Source organism: Eucalyptus grandis, chromosome 5 (genome assembly GCF_016545825.1).
Source record: "Eucalyptus grandis isolate ANBG69807.140 chromosome 5, ASM1654582v1, whole genome shotgun sequence".
In the NCBI taxonomy this organism is placed as follows: Eukaryota; Viridiplantae; Streptophyta; class Magnoliopsida; order Myrtales; family Myrtaceae; genus Eucalyptus; species Eucalyptus grandis.
Window position 1 is genome coordinate 2237249 of NC_052616.1, and position 7932 is coordinate 2245180.

At 39.6% G+C, this 7932-nt stretch overlaps 1 long non-coding RNA gene across 1 annotated transcript; it reads left to right on the forward strand.

Annotated features, from left to right (window-relative positions):
* LOC120293531 lies at nucleotides 1-644 on the forward strand. Its single transcript, XR_005551492.1, has 3 exons — nucleotides 1-218; nucleotides 311-355; nucleotides 490-644. It is a non-coding gene; the product is annotated as an uncharacterized LOC120293531 (long non-coding RNA).
* Nucleotides 645-7932: the final 7288 nt, after the last annotated feature.

The following is a 7932-nucleotide window of genomic DNA, read 5'->3' on the forward strand; positions in this document are numbered from 1 at the left end:
CTCCTCCTCGCTACGACGGCGACGACGACAAGTCCTCCAGGCCTCACCGGTTGTCGCTCGCGGCGGTGGCGGCGGCGGCGCCGTCGTCGTCGTCTTCAATTTCTTCTTCTCCTGCTCTGTCGCCCCGTAAGACGGGAAGCTCATCCACCTCATCCCTCTCCTCACCCTCTTCTGCTTCCTCGTCCTCTACCTCTGCTCTCACAGCCCCTCTCAGACCGGTAATCCGTCGCGGCCTCTGGTGTTTCCGGTTTCTCCTCAATGGAATCGGCGATTTTGCTGAAGTGATTTTGCTGTTGCTTTCTCGTTGCAGATCTGGCTCAGTTCGGCGGGTTCAAGCATCCGGCGGAGCAAATAGGTACGGTACGGAGGCGTCCGGAGCCGGCCGATTGAGCGCCATTGCTGATTTTCCTTCTTCCACTTATTGTTTTTTCCTCCTTCCTGCTCCAATTTGATGTGGTTTTTTGTTATTTCGATCTGCGATGATTCCAGTTACGACCGACATTGACGAGATCGGCCGGTTCAGCGAGGTCCGCAGGGGCGACGAGCTGGCGTTCCGGAGCCAGAGGAGCTTGCGAGAGGTCGCGAGGCGATCGCAGCAGCAGCCGCGGACATCTCGCGCCGTTCACCGGAAATTCGCCGATTTCTAGGGACCTCCGGTGCCCCCTCCTCCCCAGCATCGCCGTCCTCCTCCGGTTCCGTTCTCGGTCTCATCGTCATCATCAATCATCATTATCTATATTTTTCCATGTTTATACGACAAATCTCGCCGTGATTCTATATGCTTTGTTCGCACGCCAAGGATATATTGCCCTTCCATTTTTGTACATTCAATTTTCCATTTCGATGCTTGATCATCCACTGCTCCTCCTCCTCATTGAATTGTTGTTCTCCGAACCGAATCCGTCATAGTAATTATCGCGATTCTACGCGATTATTCGGTGGGAGATTTTAGCGTAATTGCGCGGTGGCACAACGAAGAAGCGAGGGAGGGGGTTGGGCTAGATTACGCCTGGAGCGGGAGGCGCAGGTTAGAGCGCGACGATGAGCACGAGAGAGAGAGAGAGAGTGATCGGTTTTGTTGATTGGAGTCCAGCTGGATTGTCCTGACCGTTACTTGATTCTTTTTGCTATTTAAAAATCGCCAGCTGGAAAAGGTTCTGCTTCTTCACTCTTTCCCAAGCACCACCGCAACCGTTCACTGTTCCATCAATTTTGGTCCCTTTTTTTTTTTTCGGTCCTCCTATTTTCTATGGTCAACTAGCAATACATTATCATTTTCTTTTTATTTTTCTAATTTTCTTTATTAATTCTATTTATCTAGTGAGTAAGCAAAAGTGCAGTTCGACCCAAAAAAACAAAAAAGACAGAGCAGCGCGACTCCATTGTATTTGTCTGATTTATTTCACATGGGCACTTTCCTTTTGACCATAATCTGAAATTTACATTAAACAATGAATATTTTTATCCGATTTGGGAACCCGGATTTCGGTTCCTGGACCTTGTGAAAAAGAAAGGTAGGTGATCTCGCATCGGTCGATCCCAGATTTGCGGATGCTGAGGGAGTTCCCATGTGGATCTCCGCAAGCATATGGTATAATTTTTGGAAAGTAAATCGCCGCATCTTTAGGCACTACTCGCGAGCAAATTCGGTGCGGAGATTTACATGTTCACTGCATCTTAGAAAGTCATGAATGTTTTTATTTAAAAAGAAAGAGACGAAGGACATAGAAATGCCTGGCTTGCACTAGGTAAGCAACAGTGAAAGCAGGCAAAGGTAGTTGCACCGTTGGCAAGATTGAAAATTGATTTGGTCTGTGCATGAATTTTGGACTATTATTGTTGCCTTTTTGTTCTGCTTTGTTTTGTATGTTCGTCTCTGAAATTTTATGCAAATGGAGTTAGTGAAGGACTCACTTGCTAAGTGAGTTGACTTAATAAAAAGAAGATGACGTGGTCGCGCATCAATGGATGGATGATTTGGGGGTGTCACGGGGAAACTATGCACCAAAAACTGTCGGTGGGTCACGGAAGCGTCTCCCGAATTTACGCTCTCTGTCGTGTCTTTCGCTTTGTTCTATTTGATATTTTGTGCAGATGGGGAGAGCGATGGGACGCGTACGAAGGAATCGTTCTTTCCTCATGTTACCCCGATGTCTCCTGTCGTCTGCGGGAATTGAAATTTTGATAGATTATCTCAACTAAGGCGCGCTAAATTAATCCCCAAGTATCTTCTTTCTTTAGTAATTAACATTGTCCAATTGTCTGATTAAGGAAAAACTATTTGCGATAAATTATTTTTAAACTTTTCGATATTTCAATGATAGAAAACTAATTAATTTATGAAATATTTTCCATATATTGAAATCAGCATGCTTAGATTGGGAGGAAACAATTTAATCCTTTATGAAGGAAATTATTATCTCTAAACAACAAAATAAATTAACATAATTTCATTAAAAATGTTTTCCTTTATCATTTTCATCGAAAATTTCATGATAAAGGAAATTATTTTCTATGTCAATTATTTTCAGTTTTCATTTGTTTACTAATTTAGGAAAATTATTCCTTTTTTTATTAGAAGGGAATTATTTTCTCCCAACATAAGTTTTTTGTTTCTAATCCATAGGAAACGTTTCTCTAGATCAATAAGTTTTCAATTATCTAAATATCCAAAAATTAGAAAATAATTTCCCAAAAGCAGTTTTTTTTTTAATAGATAGACCCTTGCGTGAAATCAAAGATATCAGTAACAAAAAGCTTCAGATTTGTAGGACCGGGGTGAAGCTTGTGAAACAGGATTCGGATGCTATCAATTTGCGTGGGCACGTGGATGGGCCCAAAACCTGTTCCACGCAACGATGATGCTCCAGGAGACAATGGCGTAAAGTCCGTAGTTTATATTTTTCACGTAGAGAAGTGTGAAAACTTTTGACTAAAAGAAAATACGTCGAGTCCCATGCACGTTAGGAACCCTACCCGGTCCCTTCAAGAATCGTACCTCCAAAGGCCGACAGGCTTTGAATAACTTATATATATATATATATATATCTGAACTGTGAAATTGTCAGAACGGACCTCAGCATATACATATACTTAGAAAAAGAGGAATTGAAAACAGGTGATGTGCTTCTGATGCAAGGGGGAATCGAATCAGTTTTGATCATCGGACATGGTGTTAGCTCGGGCAACGTAAGGGAGAGTTGGCGTAGAGACGCAGGATGGTGTCGGGATTTGATTTCGTTCCGTCTTCGTAGGACCACCACCACCACCAGCACCACGTGTGTGGGAGACTTGATTCCATTCTTGCCCATTTCCACTGCCCTTTTTTCTTTTCTTTTCTGCTACTTTTAATTAAATATTAATCTGTTCATCGATGTTATAAGTGCGATTTTTCTCTTCGGCCCCGAACCTCTCTGCCCATTTTATTTTGTGCAGCGGATAAAGAAGAGGGAAATTATTTAATTAATCTTAAACCTATTTATCGATACTAATTCAGTTATAAATTTTTAATTTAGTCAATCTAATTCTAAACCTTTGTGCATAATTTCTCATATGGTTGTTTTGATTAATTTTCGTAGAAAACCCACGTGACAATCCAATCAAAATCAATCGTCTACGTGATACTGTTGATCAAAAAGACTACTAAACTTTGCACAAATATTTTAACTAAATTGACAAAAAAAAAAAAAATAGAACCGAGTCTATATTCGTTTAATAAATTTAAAGCTGGGTGGACTTCCTCACATATATAAACATCAGAAGAGTAGCCTTTTTGCGGGCCGTAGAATACTATGCTTGTAACTACTCAAAATTTTCATTATTTAATTTAAAGCTCTAATGATTGAAGTCCACCGTCATCATCATCGATTATTGTTCTTGTCATCATCAACCCAGCCGACACGCTATCTTCTTTCTTTCCCTTTCTTTTTCACCATGAATTCTGCATACTCAAGTTCTCCATCGTACTCAGGTTCGGATTGGGTCTCTTTTCTTTCTATTTCTTTCCTTGGATTGAGTGGAGACTTCTTAATCCTTTTCAGCATTTAATTTATGCGGTTTGATTGTCAAATTCTTTAATTTGTTCAATCATATTTGTAATGTCCTCTCACAATTAATTCTCTAACTTTCTTGATTCGTACAATCAAATAATTTACTCAATCATTCTATCTAATTTGTTAATTGATTAATGCGCAGAAAATGGAAAAACAAGAAATTATCAATTACAGTGAGTAAGACATTTGATAAAATAAATAAGAAAATTAGAGGATTTAATTGCATACAACAAAACTTATTCAATAAATTAAAGGACTCGATTGTGGAAAATAAATTTAGAAAATTTCAGATCGCACAAATTTTGAAACTCAGATAACATAGCCAATATTGTACCTTTTTTTTTCACCTTTTGAGTCACGAGGATTATCTCGTGAAGCTTTTAGAATCATTGGTACTGGGTAGGGTTATAATCCGCCCTACCCAAATCTACTAATATCGAAATAAAAAAACCCATATTCAAAAGACTGGCCCGGCCCTGAAAAATAAAAATTTTCCAGTAGGGTTGAGTCAGGCCGGGCTTTTTGACACCTAGTTGGCACTAACACAAAATGTCATGCATTGCATTCGTATTTTTAGGGCTTATCAGTATTGTGGATCTTAACTACTCCCTGAATCCTGATTATCACAGCGCCTTCTCCAACTCCTCGCCAAGGTTTTAGCAACAAGTAATTTTGAGCTCATGCTTGTTTAGCTCTTGTGCGAGTCCCTCTCATTGACGGAGGGGTAATCAACCCATCCTAATGCGTTCGCCTCATGGGTATGCCCAATACAAGTCCTAGCCATCGTTGGAATTGAGAGGTGGTTCATGATTTCCATGATCAAATCGTTCAACATAGTGCAATTGATGTCATAGGAGATGGGGCTGCCATGAGTACGAAGCACAGCCTGATGGATTGGGTGAGCACGATTTGTTTGAGGTTCTGTACTTCGATAATGATGCCCTTCATGAAGCTTCGATTGAGCAACTGAGACCTTTGTCATGAAGGAAGGCTTGGGACAAACAACATGGCTGATTAGAGCATTCTCTGAGTTAAGAATCATAATATGCTGAAGAGAGAAGATGTGATTCGACTCAGGAAGCCACTTGCATTGAACCTGAACCGTGTTGGTTGGTTTGGATTTTCGATATGTTCATTTCTTTTTATCCATAAGGTAGTAAATATTGGTTCAAAACAACTTTCCTCCTTCTCCAATTTGATAATCTTACCTTCAATCACCAATTTTCTGAACTCGAAAGAGCAACATTCATGCCTCACAATTCCCCTTTGATTTTGAATTTGTTATATTCAAATGCTCCAAAATACCCGAATTTTCGATTCAAGAAAGTGAGAAGCTCTAAAAAAATGTTATGTTGCTTAAATGCTTGAATGATTTAAATGTGAAGAGGGTACCCCTATTTATACATAATTTCCTCTTTTAGGAGCGTTGATTTCTTTTTGATTAAACGGTTAGCTCAAGTAATGTGGGGTAAGATGTAAAAGAAGACACGTGGTGATATATGTTGAAATTAATCCAAAAGAATATACACTGTTTGTTATAATCAGAACATCAATGTAAAGAAGACGATAACAACTATATAATATTCTTCTTTTATGTAAACTTACAACTCTTGGATAAGAAGAAAATAAAGATATAACAAAAATTGGAAGTGAGGTACGGATATTCGAATCTCCTTGGGCGATTAATTCTACCAAAGGTGCTCTGTGATTCACGAACTATGCCTCCAACGTCTACGCACCCGGAACTGTTTGGTTAGCCTATGCAAATAGAGCTTACAGTCGAGCTTAGTTGATTGAGCCACACTAAGAGAAATCGGAGGAGTAGAAAGTATATCAAAGTCTTTTAGAGTGGAGTCAGAAAAACCAAAACCGAAAGACCGCTATGCTCCCATCTATTTATAGAGATTTTTAGTTCATGTATAAATTATACATGAGATCAAATGAACGCATGTATCCACGAAATTCATGAATCAAGAGATACGTAAATTCAGAATTAATGAATCGGATACATGATTGAGATTCGTGAATTTTATAAATACATGAACTAAAAGATACATGAATCTAAAATTCATGAATTCAATAGATACGTGAACATAAAACTATAAGAAATTCATAAAATCCAAAAGAGATACGTGAACAGAAAAACGTATCTTAATTTATTGGCTTTAAGTGACATTAACCATAATTACAACAATATAAAAGAGTGAGTTTTTTCTCTTCTGCTGATGATGCGTGCAGGAAGATTTGATACCATCTTTACCTTTTCCATTACGTTCTTTGGTCTTCTTTACAATATTTATTCAATATCAATTTGTTCATATCATTATGATTATATTATATGATGATGATGATGATGATGATGATGATATGCAGGAGGGGTAGTTACGTATACATACATGTAATATCAATATAGCCAGAAGAGTAGCCTTTTTTGCTATGGAATCTTATCAGAATACTTTGTTCGTAAGAATTCAGAATTTTCATTATTCAATTTAAAGCTCTTAATGATTGAATGCCTTCTCCACCACCATCATCGGCAATTGTTCATGTCATCATCAGCCCCAACCAACACTAATATCTTCTTTCCCTTTCTTTGTATCAACGATGATTCCCGTACTCAAGTTCTGTATCCCTATTCAGCCTCCGACTGGTCAGTATGGGTTGTTGAATCTCGTCAGAACGTGTTAATATTAACACACTCACTGGATGTAGTGAATGGGTTATGGCCCAGCTTTGCGTTGTGATCTGCAGAGACGCAGCCTCGAGGCGAGGAGAGACTTTGAGCCAGAGTTCCATTGCACCCCGATGGTGCGTTGAGGCTGAAGACGCGTGCGGAGCCTCCGTAAATCGTACCTCGAAAGGCCGACAGGCATTGAATCACTTATAAATGTAATCTGAACTGTGAAATTGTCAGAATGGACCTTGAAAAGAGGAATCATAAAATAGGTGACTTGCTTCTGATGCAAGGGGGAATCGAATCGGTTTTTCATCATCGGACATGGTGCTAGGCTCAGGTAACGTCGGGGAGAGATGGCGTAGAGACGCAGGATGGTGTCGGGTTTTGATTTCTTTCCGTCTTCTTGGGACCGCCACCGCCACCGCCGCCGCCTGTGGGGGAAATTGACTATGCTTGCCCAACATCCATTACATTCTTCTTCGTCTTTTTGCTATTTTTAATTGAATGTTAATCAGTTGTTCATCGATGTTCTAATTGCGATTCTCCTCGTTCGGCCCCGGACCTCTCTACTCATTTATTTTGTGCAGTGGATAAAGAAGAGGAAATTCTTTAATTAATCTTAAATCTATTGTTCGGATATTAATTCCATTCCAAAATTTCAATTTGGCTCGTCAATTCTAAATCTTTTCACGCAAACTTCTCTCTGTGTGGACAGATGCGCATTTGGTTTCTTTATTCCTTTTCTTGAGATGTGGCTTGTTGCATTAGAGGACTGCTGGTCACACTTATTTTTCTTTTCCGCTTTATAAGTCCTCATAAATTAAGACAAGCAGCTGGCTATAAGTTATTACAAGCGTAGGAGATAAGCTGCGACATCAGAAATGATCTCATCATATTTGAGGGAGGGTAAAAACCAATCCCCTTGGGAAAAAGAAACACTGGAAATGTTAGCTTCAATGAGAAGAGACGGAAATCAATACCTTCTGGTTGTGCTTGTTTTTGCAGGCAAACTGTATCGATTCTACTGTTCCAGCCGAGATAGTATTTTCCCAGGAAGTGAAGAAGCTGCAGGTAGAGCAGTTCAAGCCTTTTGAAAAGTTACTCTCGAGCCCTTTGAGCGAGACCATGCTTGTATTGTCGGTGGCTATAGCATGCCAAAGAAACAGAAAGCTGCTCCTGCATCATTAAAGTCCCAGGCCACCT